This window comes from Ursus arctos, unplaced genomic scaffold (genome assembly GCF_023065955.2).
Source record: "Ursus arctos isolate Adak ecotype North America unplaced genomic scaffold, UrsArc2.0 scaffold_3, whole genome shotgun sequence".
NCBI lineage: Eukaryota > Metazoa > Chordata > Mammalia > Carnivora > Ursidae > Ursus > Ursus arctos.
The window spans coordinates 24334484-24355174 of record NW_026622985.1 but is presented as its reverse complement, the minus strand read 5'-3'; the positions used below and the strand labels follow the sequence as shown (position 1 = coordinate 24355174).

The 20691-nt window shown below is 35.5% G+C and overlaps 1 long non-coding RNA gene across 1 annotated transcript; it reads right to left on the bottom strand.

Moving 5' to 3' along the window:
- Positions 1-393: 393 nt before the first annotated feature.
- On the bottom strand, positions 394-17021 carry LOC130542085 (uncharacterized). The gene is made up of 3 exons (XR_008956383.1): positions 16907-17021; positions 9196-9324; positions 394-1495 (listed from the first exon to the last, which is right to left on the bottom strand). It is a non-coding gene; the product is annotated as an uncharacterized LOC130542085 (long non-coding RNA).
- Positions 17022-20691: the final 3670 nt, after the last annotated feature.

The window sequence follows — 20691 nt, the reverse complement described above, 5'->3', positions numbered from 1 at the left end:
CTAAGAACCTACCTGCAAGGTTGTAATGTAGTGATTACTAACCCTGGCTGCATATTAGAATCACCTGGGGAGATTTTAATAAATACCCATGCCTAGGCTCACCACAGACCAATTAAATCAGCATTTCTGGAGGTGGGGCTCAGACAACATTTTTTTTTTAAAGCTCCCTGGGTGATTCTAATGTGCAGCCAGAGTTGTGAAACATGCTGTAATGGATGAAATCTGAATACCCATCTGTTCATGAACCATTCAAGCCATTACTCTTGGCCTCGGAAATTTCTAATTCTAATTAAATGATCCTTATATTCATGCATTCACTTATTCATTCAAAACTTACCATTTTAAATCTTATCCAATTAAATTTTATATTTGTTACACTCATATTACATAGTATATTTACTACTAGAAGCAAAATTTTCTACTAGGCATTGTGAAAAACTACACAATGTGGCCAGATACTTTCCAGATTCTGAATTGAACTCTTTCCTCACTTAGCTGATAGCATGGGTTTAAAGCATAAATTTGAAAAAAAAATTTTTTTTAATCATAAATTTGTCCCTAGAATTTTGCTTTTCCTCTCGCTGTGCATATTACTTGAACACGTGGTATACTTTTCATACTGATTGCGCAAATGTAATAATGCAGACATCATTTATGCAAGAAAACCCACAAATCTCTTCTGTAAGATAGGCACATCTGTGCAACACGATTTCTCTCTTGATCTGGAAACTATGAAGGGGAGCTCTTCTGATTGCTAGAACATCGAGGGGGACAGTGGTTAGAGATGCTGTTGCAAAAAGAGAAGCTGAAGAGCTGTTGGGGGTGGGCAGGAAGAGTAGAAATATTTAAAAAGAGACATGGTGAAATCAGGAAGCTTTTTCCTCAAAGGGCAGTTGCTGCTGGAGCAACTGAGTCATCCTCCCAGTATTGTCCGTCCTAGATACAGTGAACAGGAAGTGAAAGTTCAGGGTTGCTTACTGTCAATTACCATCCACATAAACAGACACAGGAAGATCAAGTCATGTTACTTAGCCTTATTGCCCTTGGATGTTTTGATAAATATGTTAGCTATTTACTCAATATAAATATTAAACTTACATACCCCTGAGGCCAAATTTTATAATTTTCCTTTTGAATTCCTCTCTTTGAAAAGCACTGTCTTTTGCCACACATTTTCTTTTTGAATTCACCAACCTCTACGCCCCTTGCCTCTCCTCAACTTCTGCTTCCGGGAGGGGAAAGTCTCATCGTCCAGGCCTCTCGTAAAGGTAAACTTGGTGCCAGGGAGTAATCCCCTTGGGTCACTAATGGATATTCACACATCTGAGAATGCTGTTAAGAAGCTTCTGAAGTGGAATGCGATTCCAGCTGTAGCAATTACATACTGCTCATATTTCCTAGTTTAGACTCCAGGGAGTTCAACAACTGCCTATTAGCAAGCTGACGATGGAAGGAAGCGCTGTAAATCTCGCAGGCAATGATAAAGCCGATGCTCCTGGAAGAAGTAGGAAAGGGTGAATTGCAATTAAAAAACAGAACCGTGAACCTTGGCCTTTTAAAAGAACAACACCCACAGTAAGTTAATGAAGAACACGAGAGGATAAACTGAACTGTAAACATTTCTTATATCTCTTTTCAGTTATCATCTTGGTTGCAGGCAGAATGAAAGAGAAAACTAAACATCTAGAATCCAAATTAGTCTGTACGATACGTCCAATTCTCCAACAAATACCGTATCGGTTTGGATGTTTCAGGACCTTTGGCTTACACATAATTTGGTCACGCCTGTTAAGATGGAGTGGCAAAGAGTTTATACCGCCTATCATCTAGGTATTAAAGACTATTTAGGACTTTCAAAAATAGCTGTCCAAAGAGGACTTGATGTAATTGTTATAGAAAGAAAAAACTACACTACTTATCACACATAGAGAGCTCATTAAATGGCATAGGATGTCTATGAAGCTTCATAACAACTTAAGAGGCCCTATTACTGGGCTGTCTTGACAGATACGGAAACCAAAGTTTAGAGAGATTACGTAGGTCAATGGTAAACCCACAAACGCGAAATAGCAAGACAAGGATGGGGACCCAGTTCTGTCTGATATCAAAGTGCACGTGTTTTATATTAACTGATGTTTCCCGCTGTGACTCTAACTGGGATCTATTTGAGGTGATGGAGATAGGAATTTAAAGACCAAAAAAGGAAGAGTCAAATCACAGATGCCTGAACTAGATATGTTCAATTTTTTAATGACAGTATAGTGAATTGATGGCTTATCTACTCCATTGTTTACATAAGTTAATGAAAATTTTGGAATGTGAGGTAAGTTCCCTGACCATACCCCAAGTAGATTGAATGTCTTCACTGATTGATGACTAGTGAGAAATCTACCCCCTATAGGATGAAAGGAGGGAAGTTTGATATTTAGGCTGAAGGAAAGGGAGAGTGAGATGTAATACAATAAAAAAGACAGAAGAATTAAATGTAAGAATGATGGAAAATAATATATTGCTCTATTTTTATTTTCCTTAGTGCTTTTATGTATATTATCTTGTTTCAAACTCAGTCTTTCTGAGGAGTAAGATCCACTCGCTATAAAAGGCACCAGTGCTTCAAAATAAGAAAAAAACAAAAATTGCCATATATTACAAAACAGTAGAGCCATTATTGTCCATTTCATTGACCTGAAAGAGGTATAAAATATGAACGTCGTGCTTTTGTAGATTGCTAATGTCTCACAGTACTATCCTTAGATCGGTTGAAAATATAATTGTTTCCTATTGTCAAGTGTACCAAAAAATAAAATAACATCAGACTAGATAGGACGACCCCAGCAATAGCCATACAATAGCCTCAAACCATTTTGAAAGGGGGGAAAAAGTGCTTATGAATGTATGATTATATTTGTAAAGCATTATCTCTAAGATGTACAAGTTAATAATCATCCTTACAGTTTAAACAGCTTAATAGCTGACTTTGTACTGCATTGACAGTAGGTGTAAAGCTTAATCTGTAAAGTTTACAGTTTACCAAAAGCATAGGAAGTACAAGTGAGGAACACATTTGTACCATGTGAAAAATCTACCTGCTAAACATAATCATTTTGCCTTCTTGAAAATACTTTTAGTGCTGCATTGCAAATGACTTTACAACATTTCTGACCAAAATCTTTCAGTCGATTGGCTTTAAGTAGAATTAGTGGCTGCGCCTCCCTATATAATGGAAATTCCTGTTCCACTGCCAGCGCTCCATTAAGATGATTCAGGAGAAATTTAACCAACCATATAAAAACAAACAAACAAACAAACAAACAAAAAACAATGAAGATGATAAACTCCCACATAGTCTAGATTCTGTGTAAATTACATATATGCAATTTTGTTTCTTAATTTTATTTTATTTTTATTTATTTATTTTTTTAAAGATTTTATTTATTTATTCAACAGAGATAGAGACAGCCAGCGAGAGAGGGAACACAAGCAGGGGGAGTGGGAGAGGAAGAAGCAGGCTCATAGAGGAGGAGCCTGATGTGGGGCTCGATCTCATAACGCCGGGATCACGCCCTGAGCCAAAGGCAGATGCTTAACTGCTGTGCCACCCAGGCGCCCCTGTTTCTTAATTTTAAGTAATACTTTGGACTTAGAGAAAAGGAATGTTATATGAGAGCGATATTAGCTAACATGAGGAGTTACAAATGGTGAACTCTGGAGCCAGAATGTCCCACACTATCTGGGTTCAGATGCAGTTAAGGACTGTTTCTCTAGTCCTTAACTTTTTATAAGGCATCCTTTTTCATCTGTAGAATAGTTTATCAATAGTCCCTACATGATAGGATGAGGATTAAAGAAATTAATGCATGTGAGATACTACAACAGTGCCCAACACCTAATAACGGACCGTATCAGTGTTACCTGTGCTCCCACCACCACCCCCTTACTGGGTCCCTCTCTCTAGTTTATAAATCTATTTCCCTGTCTGGGTGATATTTTTTTCTGAGATTAATACCATTGAGGTGTAAATGTGAAAATATTGTAATAATTTGACTTAAAAAGTATAAACAAACAGGTATGGTAAGTTGCCCTCATGTTACTTAGAAGTTAGTAAAACTGGAAAAAAAAATAGAACTTAGGAAGGTGTGAAAAAGTGAAATAAATATACACACTAACAAGATTCCCATCCACCTTAATAATACCTGTTGAAATCTATCATCTATATGCATGCAGTTGTAATGTTTATACACATAACATTTATATCCTGCTTCGTCACTAATTATTTTTGTCAAATATGTTGTGTCAGATTCCTACAAGACTTCATAAATATATTTTAATAGCTTTACAGTATTACATCAAATGGCATATTCTGTTATTGTTGGATACATTGTTGGTTTTAATAATTAACAATTATAAATTTTGATCCAATAAAATAGTTCTATAGATTTTTCTTCTTTTGAATTATTTTCTTTTGATCAGCTATAAGTAGATTACTGGGTCCAAATGTATGGTTTACTTTTTTCTGACCCAACTTTTCTTTCAAAATTGAACTCATACTAATGTTACAGTTACAAAATAATATTTGATCTGTGTGAAAATGCAAGTGGAACAAAAATGTATGAAGTAAAAAATAACTAAAAAGCCTAATTTCCTATGGCTCAGTAATCACTCTATTTGCTGTATATTCTTCCAGATTTTTGTTTAATAATTTAGGATTATACCCTATAAAGTAGAGTCTATATACTGAATATATCAACCAGGTCTATTTTACTTGATATCTTGTGGATATCTGTTCATTACCACTAGTTATAATTGAGACACTTTAATGACTGAGTAGTATTTTTCTGCATGGTTATGCTATACTTTTTTTTCCTAAATAACCCACCACCATTGGTCATTTAGGTTGTCTCCAAATTATTACTATTATGTTCAAAGAACCAAGTACATATGTGGTTTTTGTCACATTATTTTATTTTAATAAATTCTAAGAAATAAATTTGCTGAATAGAAATTGTGCACTTAGAATTTTAATTTTTTTTTTTTTTTTTTTTACCAAATTGCCCCTCAGAAATGTGCCCATTTGTTCTCCACAGTGTTTGGAGTCCCCCTCTCACAAGATTTGTTCACTCATTCTCAATCTGATTGGTCGTTTACAATTGCAATCTTGGATTACTGATACAGTAAAATATCTTTTCACCTGTCAAATATATTTTAAACTTTGTTTATGATGAATTTTGTTGTGTGATAATTTTTATTTTTATATTTTCATGTAAATGGACATATTTCAGTCTTTTATGATGTTTGGTCTTTTCTTTCCCCCAAACCTAAACTTATCCTACAATCAGGGAATGGAAATTGTGTTTTAAATTTTTCTTAAATTTTATACTTTAAATCCAAACATGTTAATGAAGTTGGAATCTGTGTGTGTGTGTGTGTGTGTGTGTGTGTGTGTGTGTGTTGTTACGTAGGGGGAAAGCATATCACTGACTAATTTTTTACGGCTTTTCAATTACAATTTTATCATATGTGAGGTTACTACAAGGATTTCTATAATGTCTTTTTATCTATGTGTTTATTCTTGTTCTTTGCTATAATAAACAGGACCCTATTTGTTCTTTTTATTATTTTTTTTTATCCAAAGGGAAGAGGCACAGCATTATACTTATAAAAACTGCCCTATTTTCTTGCATTTTTTCCAAATAAAATACAGTATTAATTGGTTAAGGGTCACACCTCCAAAAGTGAAATTGTGATTGCATAGAGCAATAATCATTATTTTGGGAGAAAGCTTCCATTTTTATTGATTGGGTCTCCCCTCCCAGGAGCAACTTACACCTAATTGCTCATGTGTTCTTTTGACTTGTGATTAATTTTTTCTTTCTTTTGGTCCCCACATACCCGTTTTTTAGTTCTTTGGTTGAAAGCAATAAAACTCCTCTAACAGTTTCAAATCAATTAAACCTTTATAGGGTATCTCTATAAACAAAGTAAAATAATGGGTTCAGAAAGAACAGATGGCCAGAGTGGCTCTGGGATCTAGTTGGCACATGGAATGGACATCTCCAGCTCCCCGCCATAAAACTGGGAGATTACTATATCAACAGGAGGAAGAGATAGTGAGTAGCCAAAACCAAAATATGGCCTCTATTTTAAACTCACTATTGTTATTATTAAAGTGAATAGAATGACAATTTTAACTTTTAATGATTAGCTGGTAAGTCCCAGTATAAAATAAATGATTTTTAAAATGTTCCTTTAATAAAATTTTCTATATTCTCTCAAAATTTGAATACTTTGTTACTTTTTTCTTGAATTCTCTAAGCATTCAAAAATATTTTATGTAGATAATGTTTTTTCTTCTTCATTTTAGATATTTTATTGTCTTATTATGTTCTAGAATATAACCCAATATAGTAATGATTGTCACACTTTTCCTGTTTCTAATTCTAATAGAAATGCCTCTAGTAGTTTACTGTTCAGTATCATTTATTATTATATATATTTTTTACCATGTTAAGAAATATTCTTTTAATCATTAGGCTGGCATTATTATTTTTTAATTAGGGTTGGATATTGAATTTTATGAAACACTTTTTGTGATCTGTTGAGATACGGTTGTTCTCCATTATTTATTTATTTTTTTAAAAGATTTTATTTATTTATTTAACAGAGATAGAGACAGCCAGCGAGAGAGGGAACACAAGCAGGGGGAGTGGGAGAGGAAGAAGCAGGCTCATAGCAGAGGAGCCTGATGTGGGGCTCGAACCCAGAACGCTGGGATCACGCCCTGAGCCGAAGGCAGACGCTTAACCGCTGTGCCACCCAGGCACCCCATCTCCATTATTTTTGAAATTAGATATTATTATCAGGTTTGCTTTTGTTGAATCATCCATGTGCTCTTGAAATAAAGCCTTCTCAGTCATGGTGTATTATTTTAATAAGAACACAGGACTTGCTCATATTTTATTGGTGTACGTAGATCAACAGTTTTATGTAAGCTTTACTCATAATTTTATCATAGCTGCCTTTGATAGTTTTAGTGTAGAATTTCATTTACTTTAGAATGTAAACTAAAAATAAGCTACTTTCTTCTTAAAATTTTTCCTTTAATAACTCCTTCTTGACTCTTGACATTTTGGACCAATAATCTTTTTGCTGTGGGAGCTGTTCTGTGCATGTAGGATTTTTAGTAATGTTCCTGGCCATGCCTTCTAGAGACCAGGAGAATATTCCCTCACCACCTCGCCCAGTGTGACAATCAAAAATATCTCCAGACATTGACAAATGTCCTGTGGCACCCCCAAAAATCACCCCCAATTAAAATCTACTGGTGTATGTTTTGGGAAAGCTTAATGTTTGTGGAAACTTCCCTACGAAACCATTGGAACCTGGCTCCTTTTGTGAATTGATATGGAATTGTTGGCAAGGTTTCCAATTTCTTTTTGAATGTTGTCTACCCAGTGGGGTAGTTAATATCACAATTTAAACACTTCCTATAATGTTCTCCAATGTTCTTTTCTCTGCACGTTCCCCTTTCTCATCTGCACATTCTTCTTGAGCAAGTTAATCATTTCCTATGGCTTCACATCATGCTGTTCATTATCGAATTCCAGATCTTTTTCCTCCTCTACAGAACTTCTAGTTTTCCAAATTAATATATCTATCTGTGTTATATATCTATACCTGGATGTCCCATAGGACCCTGACACACCGCATGTCTAAAATAGAGTTTACTGTCTGACCTCTTCCTAAGCCCCATCCTCTATTAGCTGTGGTACTCCATATACTTCATCACACATCACAGACTTAGGACTCAGACTAGATTCTGATTTTTTCCCTGTCTCACTTTGAATTAGCCCAAGGTCTGCAGATTCTTTTTTTTTTCCCCTAAAGATTTCATTTCTTTATTTAGAGAGAATGCATGCGCAGTGGGGAGGAGCAAAGGGGGCAGGAGAGAGAGTCCTAAGCAGACCTGCCCATGGGACTGAATTCCACAGCCCTGAGATCATGACCCAGCAGAAACCAAGAGTGGCATGCTTCACTGACCCCTCCACCCAAATACCCCCAGTTCTGCTGATTTTACATTCAAATATTACTTACATCTTCTATACACCAGATTCTTATCATTTCTACCTAGAGTATTTGGTGAAGAAATTTTAATTCAGAATTTCAAATACCATAATCCATATTTATTTATTGAATATTCTCCAACTCTTAAAAACATCATTGTTATAATAAGAAGGGGGGAGAAGACTAAAACTCAAGTCCTAATGACATAAGAGATCAGGAAATGTATTAACTCAGAGAATCGTCTATAGAAAGGAGCCACAAGTCTCTGTACTTTGCCTGTTCAGTTTGCTTTAGTTACTTTGTAGATAAAAATTGGCTAATTATCAATTTCTAGCTTTAAAATTAGAATACATATGTAATATATGGAGTGACTTAATCAAGGCTATAAAGGTATTTATAAAATGAAGCAAAAGGCTCTATCTAGCTAGGTAAATGTAGTAGGGACATAAAATTCCAAAATTTGGTAAAAAAATCCAAGTATAACTTATAGTTTAGGGCTCAAGTGAGCAACATGGAGGTTGATGGTAACTGAAAGAAAAGAACAATTGGAAATGTGGCACTCTGTGAATATTTTGTGAATGTAACTCCACACTAATATAAAAATTGTCATATGCTGCATTGTTAATTATATCACTAGTAAATATCAATTGAGACTAAAAATTCAAACTGTTACAGAACAAAGAATCACTTACCTACTATTTATATGGAAAAAAAATAAAAGTATGTGTGACTTACTTAACAGAAGCATGCAGAGCACTAACAGTTCCTGGGACCTGGATCTGACCTTGTCTGCAGACATACAGTTGCCATGGAGGGAACCAGAGCCCTGCACAGAGGCGGGCATATTAACCCAGCAGCTAGAGGGAGACAGTGACAAATGATGGAGCTTGTGTAAAAGGGAAACCTAACAGCAGGATTCATTCTAACAAACAAGCAATTTGCTGTCCATTTAAGGTCAGGAACGGCATCAGTTTAAAGTCTAAGTCTAAAGACCAGGTGCATGTTCTGGAATGGCAAGGTTCCAAGCAGGAGCTTCAGCTCAGCTAGAATCAAGGACCCAATCATCACAATAAAGGTTCAGGGAAAAGCTGAGTTATTGGAACACAGCTATGAGTCATTGCTGGAGTGACTTACGTTTTGTCTCAGTTAGCTGGAGCTCCAAGTATCCCTCTAGGATGTAGGGGAGTGTTGAGTCTGCAAGTGGTGTTCAAGGAATTCCAGCTGTGTAGAGAGCAGCACTTCAGGAGGGAGAATTCAACTTGACTGTGAATTCAATATAAGAAATGTAATGCAGTTGTTATCTTCATCATGATCAAAGAGGGTAGTCTAAAAATGCTGTATTGTGCTTAGTTCTGGATATAAAGTCTTGTGAAGGACAGTAACATCATGGTTTAGGAACAAATTTAATTGCCTAGGGTGCCAGGCATGTACTGTAAAGGAATAAAGTGGACCCACAACAAAAAGAAAGAAGGAAAAAAAAGAAGTCAGGAAGAGAGGGAAGTGAATGGGAGGGAGGGAGGGAGGCAGTGTGTGAAAGAGAGAGAAAGAAAGAGCAAGATGTTGAAATGGCAGCTGCCACTCAGCCTGCCTTGGGCAGTGACTGGTGAAGGGTGAGATGAACTGGGTACTTTGCATCCTGCTAAGGGGTGACCACTTTAGGGGCCTTTGATCTGGACACTTTCAAATATTTCCCAAAATGTGAGATGGATTTATTATTATGTGTATCATCTGAGTTTTAATCTTGGTAATTGATGTTTTTAACTATGTGTGGGCCAAGAAAAATATTCTGCAAGCATTGGCCACCAATCTGGAACTATGCCTCAAGGTAGCAGCTAGAAAAATGAAAGTCCTGACTCTTCCTCCCAAACGGAAAGCATAGGAATGTTTAGTCCAGACAAGTCATGAGACACACTTCAAATATGTCCAAGACTGTCACGTGGCAAAGATACTGTTTTTTATTCAAAAAGCAGAATTAGGAATAATGAAGGTGGTTTTTAATACAATGTAAAGATGAACTTTTTAACAATTAGAGCCAATCTGGTACACAAATCCCAAAGGGTCTTCTCCTCCAGGGCATGCTGTACCTGGTGGATTAAATCTATTGAAGGCGTGAAGGAAGCTTTGAACTGAATTGGGGAGTAAGATCTGGATGCCTTTCGAGAACACTGGAGCACATCAGTTTTCCATCCTTTGACGATTTATACCTTTAAGTTGGTTAATAACAGTACTATCCTGGGAATATAAAGAATTAGACTTTTTCAAATATGTATTTTCTACCACCATCTTATGTTTAATGTAGATGTGACAAGTAGGTGTGTTACTTTCAAACACAATGCTATCATTTTTAAGAAAGAATATTAACTATTTTTTTGCTTTGATTTTCTTTGATCATTTAATGATGAGTTTGCTCCTTGATCTTTTAAAGGTAGCTCATAAATGAGAAGCATCATGTAACTGTGGTAGAAACTACAAGCTTTGAAAGCTGATGTAAATGGGTTAAAATCATGAGTCTTCCACGTATTAGTTACGTGATTTAACTAATTTTTATGAGCCTTACTTTTCTCTTCTATAAATATTTAGTTTGATTTTCTAAACTATGTTTCCTTTTCACATTTATAACAGAATACAAGTATTACAACACAGGGTTGGATATGTTATGTGAATTAAACCACGTACAGTGACCGGCCCATATTTGCCCTAGAGTTTGCAATACACATTTAAAACTAATCCAAATTCACTTTCAAATAATACTATACTGACTGATGGGTAATGCAAGTACCTGTAACAGAGCATTCCCATTTTGTCCCTCCCATCCGTCATAACATTGCTGTCATTCGTTTCACTTATCCATAAACTATAATCACCGGATATGTTATTATTATTACTTTGAACAAACTGTTATCTATTAGATCAATTAATAATAGAAAATTTTTTTTTAAAAAATTGCCTTCATTTACTCCTTCTCTAACACTCTTTTCTTTCTTTATGTAGTTTTGAGTTTCTGACCTATATAATTTGTCTTTTCTTTGAAGAACTTCTTTTAACATTCCTTGCACGGTAAGTCTACCAACAGGGGGTCCCCAGTAGAAGACACTGCTGATAACTGTCACTGTTGTGACAAAAGTAGCTGTGGTTTCCCAGGCTGTTCCAGGAGAATGTTCTACCTGGAGAGAGGGTGGTGCCAAGTCTGCTTCTGGAAATGAAAATCGTAGGCACGTGACAGAAGAAGCAGATATCACCACGGGGCCTCTGATCTTCCTGGGGAAGGCTGGTGATCATGGTGTGTGTGTGTGGGAGGTCAACCTCTCTTCACACCTCTGTGATTTTGGGCTTAGAGGTGGTGGGATCCCTGACTCTGGCTACCATTGTCCTGGATCTTGCCAGGAGGCCTCACACTGCATCCTGCTCTGTGATATGCCCTGTGTGTTTCCCAATAAAGGAAGAAAGTGAGAAAAAAACAAACAAACAAAAGAAACCAAACCCCCAAATTCCCTTAAGTCTTGTTTGTCTGAGAAAGTATTTCTACTTCGCTTTTTTTTTTTTTTTTTTGATCTAAGAAAGTAATTTTTTAAAAGATTTTTTTTTTTTTAGAAAAGTTTTAGATCCACAGAAAAATTGAGGGGAGGGTACATAGATTTGCCAGGTAATCCCTGTCCATATACATGCATAGCCTCCCCCATTAACAACATCTCTCACCAGAGTGGAATATTTGTTACAAGTAATGAGCCTACCCTGACACACCAGAATCATCAAAATACCCTCTTCCACTTTTGAAGGATAATTTTTTTGAAAACAAAGTTTAAGTTGGCATTTTTTTTCTTTTCAATACCTTATAATAGTTCACTCCATTCACTTTTTGCTTGCATAGTCACAGTAGTTTCTGAAGCGATGTCCAAAGTTATTCTTATCCCTGTTCTTCTGTAGGTAATGCTCTTTATTCGTGGGCTTCTTTCAAGATTTTCTCTTTGGCTTTGATTTTTAAAAGTTGAACATGATGTGCTTAGGTATAGAATTTTGGTATTTATCTAGTTTGTTTGTTTGTTTGTTTTTGAGCTTCCTATATCTGTAATTTGGTGTTTGTCATTAATTTTAGAAAATTCTATTATAATTTAAAAAATTTCTTCAGCTCTTTTCTCTCTTTTTTCTCCTTCTGGTATTCCTATTATACATATTTTACACCTTTTGAACTCATGTCACAGTTATTTGATATTCTATTCCATGTTTTTTCCCCTTTCTCTTTGCATTTCAAGTTTTTATTGACATAGCTTCAAATTTACGAATTCTTTCTACAGCTGTGTCCAGTCTGCTGATGAGCCCATCAAAAGCATTCTTTATTTTTGTTTGTCTTTTTATTTCTAGCAATTCCTCTTGATTTTTTTCTTAGAATTTCCATCTCTCTGCTTACATTGCCTATCCGTTCATGCTGCATGTTGTCTGCCTTTACCAGTAAAGCCTTAACCATATTAATCATAATTATTTTAAATTCCCAAGGTGATCATTTAAAAATCTATTTGGTGGTTCCCCCGCCCCCCCCCCCCCCCATCCAGGGTTTTGCTTTCCATGATTTCATTTTCCATGGATTTGTTTTCTGGGGTTTCAGTTACCTGTGGTCAACCATAGTCCAGAAGCAGACGATCCTTCATTCCAATGTACATTGTCAGAAGGTCAATAGTAACCGAACGCTCCATCACAATGCCGGTGTCATTCACCTCACTTCATCCCATTATGAAGGAATTTTACCAACCCACATCATCACAAGAAGAAGAAAAGTGAATACAGTATAGTATGATATTTTGAGAGAGAGAGCTACTATATTCAAATAACTTTTATTACAGTATATTGTTAGAATTGTTCTGTTTTATTGTTGTCAATTCCTTATTGTATCAAACTTATAAATTAAACTTTATCATAGGTATTTATGTATAGGAAAACATAGTATATATAGGGCTGTGTGTTATCCACAATTGCAAGCATCCAGTGGGGGTCTTGACATATATCTTCTGTGAACGGGGGGGGGGGGGGGGGGGATATATCTGATTTTGGTCCTGATTTGGTCCTGACACATTTTGTCTCTACAGAATGTGTTTTTGCCTTGACCACGCCTTACTATTTTTTGTTAAAAGCCAGACATGACGGCCAAGTAAAAGGAAGTGAGGTAGATAGGCCTTTAGTGTGAGGTTTTATGTCTTTCTGGGTGTAGGGTATATTTATATTTGCTGTAGCTATGGTTTCAGAGGATAAAATTTTCTTTAGTGTCCATGTTTTTGCCTCCTGTGTTTTTTGGGTTTTCCTAGAGACACTTAACAGGGTCTGAGGTTTGAAGCTCTTTTAGCTGTTTTCCTGTTATTATGCAGGAGCCTTATTAATATGTTGGTAAAATGTGGGGGAGGGAAAGTGATCTATAGGACCGTGCTAAGGTCTCATTCTTTTGCGTCTGAGTTGGGTATTTCTCTTTCCAATGTCAAAAGCTAGCAGAGGCTTGAGTTGGGTTATTTCCTTTCTCCAATTTTGGATAAACTCTGGTAAACTCCAGTCAGTTAGGCTCCGGCAAAATAGTTTCCTTGGGCCAGACCTGGTTGAGAACAGAGAGCTCTGGGCATATTTCAAAATGGTTGCTTTCCCCATCCCTCTGTTGGAAACACGAAGTAATTTTTTTTTTTTTTTTAAATCTTCACAATTAGAATTTGTTAAGGCAACTGGAAGTAAAAATCATGAAAGTGAGCTTCCCATGCCCCTCACCCCTGAGAATGGGGCCACCTCTGAGTTTTTAACTCTTCTGTGCCTCCCCCAGTTCCTCAATTGTACTTTAAAGTCTTGATGCTGATTCTGGTTCCAGTTGTAGGCTTCTGCTCCTGTGCTTCTGCTTCAGATAAGTAGGGATTCTTTGTGTTTGCCTGTCCGTCTGTCAGTTTTTGGGGTAGCGGTTAGACCTGTGTCCTGAATTCTTCGGTATATAAAAAGAATTTTGACTTGCAGTTTATTCAGCATTTCCCATGTCTGGATGGGAGTGATGATTTCCAAGCTCTTGGCGTGCTGTACCAAAAATCAGAAGTCAACTGGCCCAGAGAAAATACTCAATAAATATTTTGTCTCTTCTCATATATTTTATTGATTGAGATTGATTAATTGATTGATTGATTGATATTGAAAGTGTAGCTCTTTTTTGCCTTAAAAAAGACTATTCTATTCGGTATAGCTTTGTAAAAAAAGAAAATTTAGATATGTGTAACAAATCACAATTAGATGCATTTTTGCTTCACATGTATTAAAATGTGTATTTTGTTATTAAAATAATGAAGTAAAAATGCACACACGCAGGTTGTTTGTGTGGGAATTCTTGATCTTCACTCATCGGAATGTGTTTCAGTATGTGAATAACACCATTAGTACAATTAGTGCCTGCATAAGCTAAATCAGAAGCTAAAATTCAATATACAAAAGCTATTGTTTCATGAAGGAAAGTTCCTTTGCCAAAGAGGAAGATCTTTGTAGATCTTCCAAACACAAGTGTGTGCTCCGTCACATTTCCCCCCCTCACCTAATTGGAAGAGTGCAGGAAAGTTCTTTTTACTTTGCTTATATTTCCTATTCATTTTCTCTGAGTTTCCTCTCTATAATCGGTGACATACCTTTACTTCTCATCTGAGAGTTGTGTTTCCCAATTCTGAGGTATTATCCAAAGTCTAAATTCTCAGATCAGAGTTAAAAAAAAGCTCAAAAAACAAAAAACAAAACCAAAAACCAACCAAACAAAAAATAAAACAAAAAGTAGATCCCTAAATCTCGCTTGGTGAAAAGCAGCAGCAGGTGCTGTGCTCAGAGCTAAAACCACTCTTCTCTTGAGGAGTTGCAGGTTCTGTCTCTGATCTCTTGATGCCTCATTTCTGCCTAATCAATAAGCACGGCTTCTATTGATGTGTGGTTCCAATAAAACCAGATCATTGTGTGTGCACTCAAAACTGCTATTATATGTCAAGTATCTGTAGCATAGGATTGTGCCTGGATTGATAGTTCTTCTAAGCTGAAAACACTAAATTTCTTCACCATTAAACCTCTTCGCACTTTGCAAGCATCCATTTCATTGATGGAAGCCTGCCAGTTTGAAGTATTTTATTTGACCTCCTACAGTTCACCAAAATGGTATAAAATTGTTTCCAAAATAATCTATTTTTGTCTCCTTCATACTGGTAGGGTGAAAATATGTCCTCTCTTTAAATTCTGCCCATGTCCTGACAATAAATTGTCCTCCTTATTTGGGGGCTGTCAGTTTTGTTTAAGGAATGTGGTAGGAAAACAGGCTGTGCTAATCCAATGTACCTTTCTGGTAGAAAGTCTCCTGAGGCATCTGTTCTAAGACCAAGGAAACATTTGAAGGCTTTAAATCTGATTTTTCAGACAGCTGTACTAATTTAACTAAAAGGGCTACAGGAGGGGATGGAGAAAAAAAATCTATAAGGTGTTTGCTTGACATTTGAAAAAGAAATTGGATATTTTTTTCCTAGCCTCATATAGCAACACATAACATGAATTATAACAATGTTTCCAGATTCAATAGGAATAGATGTAAGCACTGGAGAGTTTATCTCTAGATTTATAAGAGCAAATGAATATTAATTTGCATATTTATTGCACACATGTATATACTGGTGTGAACAATATATACTTATCTATGGATGCATTACATATACATACCAAATGCAACCATTTAATTTTTGATTGACAAATGGTCTCAAAAAACTCCCTTGAAAAATACAGATAAGTAAACAGATAATTTGGTTTAATATTTAAATAAAACCAGAAGTTGATTAAGTTTTCAAAATATGAAAACATTTCAACAGAAATTGAACAATGCAGCTAATTAATACATAGGTGCTTACAAATATTTTTTACCAATCATATAGTTGACATAGAAATAAATTATTTATTTTTTTCTTTTCATAAAAATGTGTTGCACCAGGAGAATTGACCATACGGTATGAGATTACTTGCCTTAGTATGTGGAGCAGAGGAAAGAATAAATTATGGAAAGAGAGAGAGAGAAGAGGAAGCAGGAGTAAGGAGAGGAGGAAATAGAAGAAAACAGAAAACTATACAATTCATAATGAGAGAAAGAATTTCTGAGGCTTTTGTGGGATTTAGTCATTGGATTCTCACTTTTTGGATGAACTGTGTGATCCAATGTTTTCCCACTACTTTCCTTCAGTGGAATAATTAATTTCACCTGGATCATTGCCACCTCAATCCTATGATAGGTCAAGGAGGGCCTCAAAGTCCTGGGAGAGGCAAGCTAGGATTTTAATAGGGCCAGGCTTAAGGTTCTGGAGCAATGGACTAGAACAAAGATAATCTGTAATCAAGGGGGTCACAACTGCCATTGTGACTTTATTAAAAATACATCTTAATAATCCAAATCAATTGACCAAAGATACATATTTTCCTTTAATTTTTTTTCAATTAAGAATTTTTTTTTTTAAGATACAGTTAGAATTCAGGGACTTATTAACAGTCCTGAATGAGGACTATTTTGACAGAAAAAAAGTTGCCCAAATATGGAGTCAAGGAGAAACTTCATCTAATAATAAAACATAAGAATTTCCATAAAAGGGTTAGATGTAAAATAGTAGACATCATAGGTATTACATAATATCAGAATACCAGCAAAATATCAGCAAAAGGATCCCAACTGGGTACTATGTACTTTGTAATCACTAATCTCATCCACTTTTTCAAGTACATATTTGATTTGCAAACATATGTGTGCATTGTATTTCTCTGCAAATAAGAAAAAGAAAATTAGTATTAATTGGACATATGTCATCTCATTAAATCCAAACAGCAACTCTACCTGGTTGGTATTATCGTTATCGCCGATTTTCTGCAGAGGAACCTACAGAAATGGCTTCTAGGGTAGTGGGATTCCAAGGTCTGCACCATCTGGCTGCAGGTTTTTATTTCCATTGCACCAGGTGAGAAACACTACATTGGAGAGAAAAGATTTTAGGATATTTACTTTTCATTCTACATAATTCCAAAAAAAGTAAACACACAAAGAAGGTTTTAAAGGAATTTTTATTGTATGGGGGAGTACAGATCAGTCCAATATGCCCAATAAATTCTTTTAAATAGGCTGCTCCATAGCCACAGACATAGGTCACTTTATCAGACAATTACCTGACTGTCCAACAAAACCACCTTCTTAAACATTCCAATATGTTGTTAAGAAAAAGATATGAAGTGTGATGTTAAGTATTAAAATACTTAAAAGCATGCCTGCATTTCTTTGGTGAATGGACGTGCCATTAATGAAGGTATATAAACTTCAGAAAATAAGAGCAGAGTGTGTGAGGAGAGATTTACTTCAAGTGAAATCCTCTGCCCTCAAAGGGTTAAATGTTAACAAAGTTAAAAAGCAGAAATCAGGCTCCTATTAGTCTTGAACACTAATCTTGTTGACGGCTGAAGTGTTTCCTTATTTTATCCATATTTATTATATTGAAGGTGGGTTATATGGTGGTGACTAATGACCAAACATCTGGACCTAGTGACCCTTAAAATTCTCCAGCCATTGCTGTTCACAATTAAATACCACATGAACTAAAATGATATTTTGGCTTGACCAGGACAAATTAGTGTGGCAAAGCTAAAGAAATAGCCTTGCCTTTAGTCTTGAAGAAATCATAGCCTACAGACATTTTAAAATAAAAAATCTGAAATTTTTTATAGGACTTGCATGTCTCATCATCATTATAGAACTAAGAAAACAAAATGAATATTTTCAGAAGAAAATGAGCATTTTGGTGGGTTTATCATTGTGTATGAAGAACACTTCTTTTCAGAAGTTTTACCTCCCAGAATTTTGATTGAGCTGTGGAAAATGGGATTACTTCAGGTTAAATAATTGGCAAACCTCATTTCCAGCGTAATTAATTTTATCTGAGGACAGATAACTAAAGGGAAGAGAAGGCAAATGTCACCATCGTCATAAGAATTATTCATGAAAGGTAGATGAGTTTGTCTTTTCCCAGATTTCTACAGAAAATAGTCAGGAGAGGCAACACAGAATGATAATGGCCAGCACAATAAAGATGGGATTGCCAGAAACACAAAAGAGGAGCTGAGTTACAAAGAATATCTGAAGTTGTGTAAGTATCCAAGGGAAGGGCCTCAAAGAAAGTCTATTACGAAGTTTGTCTCTTTTTGTCACCTCTGGCCAAGGGAGCAGATAGGGTGCTCTGGGGAAATGTTGGCAAAGGGGAGGAGCTCAACTCCTCCCAATGAGTCCATGAAAGATGAAGCCTTCATGATTTGACTTTGAATTAAATTCAAATATATCTTCAATTAGATGAGAAGAGACCTCTAAGTAGTATAAAACCTTTGATTAGGGGCGCCTGGGTGGCACAGCGGTTAAGCGTCTGCCTTCGGCTCAGGGCGTGATCCCGCCGTTGTGGGATCGAGCCCCACATCAGGCTCCTTCGCTATGAGCCTGCTTCTTCCTCTCCCATTCCCCCTGCTTGTGTTTGCTCTCTCGCTGGCTGTCTCTATCTCTGTCGAATAAATAAATAAAATCTTTAAAAAAAAAAACAAAAAAAAAACACCTTTGATTAAAAAAAAAAAGATCAGAGACCAAATCCACCCACATGTCAACACACAGCTTCTACTGATGAACCCATGTCTTCTATCTAAAATAAGAGCACACAAATACACACAGGACACAAACTAGCAATAATTGGTCTTCAACTACATGACAATCTGAGGTGAACACTTCAAAGTCTTAGATGGAAGTTAAAGAATCATGGGGTGTTCATATAAACTATATCTAGGGGAAAAATATTCAGACAAAACCACCCACATTAAATATGAGAAAGATGAAAAGAAAGACTCTGATCACTATGAAAAGAGATGCCACAACATTTTTCAGAACATAAAATGCAATATAAGATTAAATCCTTTTCTTATAGAATTTATACAAGATATGGAAAAATATTTTCTTAAAAAATACTTAGAAATCTAGAAGAAATATGTTAAGAAACATGAAACCAGTGAAACAAAAAAAATATCAAATGAGATCAAAGATGAGATAATGAAACATCAGAGTGCTTTGAATGTTAGACTGTGCAACCAAGGAAATAAATTGAAAATCAAAACCATATCATCACAGAATTAACAAATAAGGCACTATTAGGAAATAATAAAATATGCATATGTAAAACCTAAAATGTCATAAAAAGACAATGTTTTTAAGGTAGTTAGATAAAAGATGGTTTTGGGGGAAGGGTCCAGAATTAACACTAAGCTTACAGAAAACTAATGTTCCTGAACTAGAAAATGAATCATTAAGTAGGAAATAAGCAAACAATCAAATATATAAAACAAGAATGACAGATTCTCAAAGATAAATCTATAGGAATTCAGTAGAATTAAGACAGTAACTCAAGAAATCTTATATCACAAGATGAATCAAGTGGACAAACAAAAAGATATAGATGTATTAATTAAGGTTGATTCAAATATATGTGTGAATAAATACCATGGCACTGGAACAAAACTTCTCAAGTTATTTTAGAATATTTCAAAAAAATGGTTTATTTTAGACACATTCCAAAATGTGATATAGAATAAATAACACCAATGAAATAACAGTATCCAGCACAAATACACATATACACACACATATTTACACATATTTGTGTGGGCATATGTATATATGTATGTAAATGTATTTAATATTTGGGACAGAAAATATAAAAAATAAAACCATTACTTATGAAATATATGATATGTTAGTCTCCATACAGTACATCATTAGTTTTTGATGTAGTGTTCCATGATTCATTGTTTGCATATAACACCCAGTGCTCCATGCAATACATGCCCTTCTTTAATACCCTTCACTGGGCTAGCCTACTCCCCCACCCCCTCCCCTCTAAAACCCTCAGTTTGTTTCCTGGAGTCCATAGTCTCTCGTGGATCATTTCCTCCTCTGTTACCCCCGAAAAGCCACTTTTTAGATACATTTACAATAAAGAAATGAAATAAGAAAACAGGATTAAACAATTGTAGAAAACAGAAGTAACAAGGTACAGACAACAGGCATTTTAAACAGTTTTTTGCAAAAGTGTTGGTAAATAAATGTAAAAATGTAGAAAGACATATATTTTCTATAATAAAAACCAATAGACATAAAAAAGCTAAAAGAAAGAAAGAAAGAAAGAAAAAGAAGAAACCAAATTAACAAATAAATGATCCTAGTGTAGAGAGAAACACTGAACAAACCATTCACCATGGGAAAATGGCCACAGAATCATGAGTTAATACTCTTTGCAAAGTGTCAGGCTCAGACAATTTCCCAAGTAGCTTTTCTTTTCAGTTCTTGAAAGAACTGACAGCGATGTTCTTATTTATTGTTTTCCATAACATAGAGACAAGAATATAACTCAGCATCACTCTGGCTATAAATCCATATACAAAAATGTAGATTAAAAAAATCAAAGAAAAATTTTGGATGTATGACTGTGTTTTATAATTTCTCCCATAATCCACTCTGTTTTCAAATGGCAGAATCACTTCTAAAGTATCCCTTAAGGTCAGCTGCCCTAATTCTTGACTTTAAGGTACAGCAGAAATTCAGGA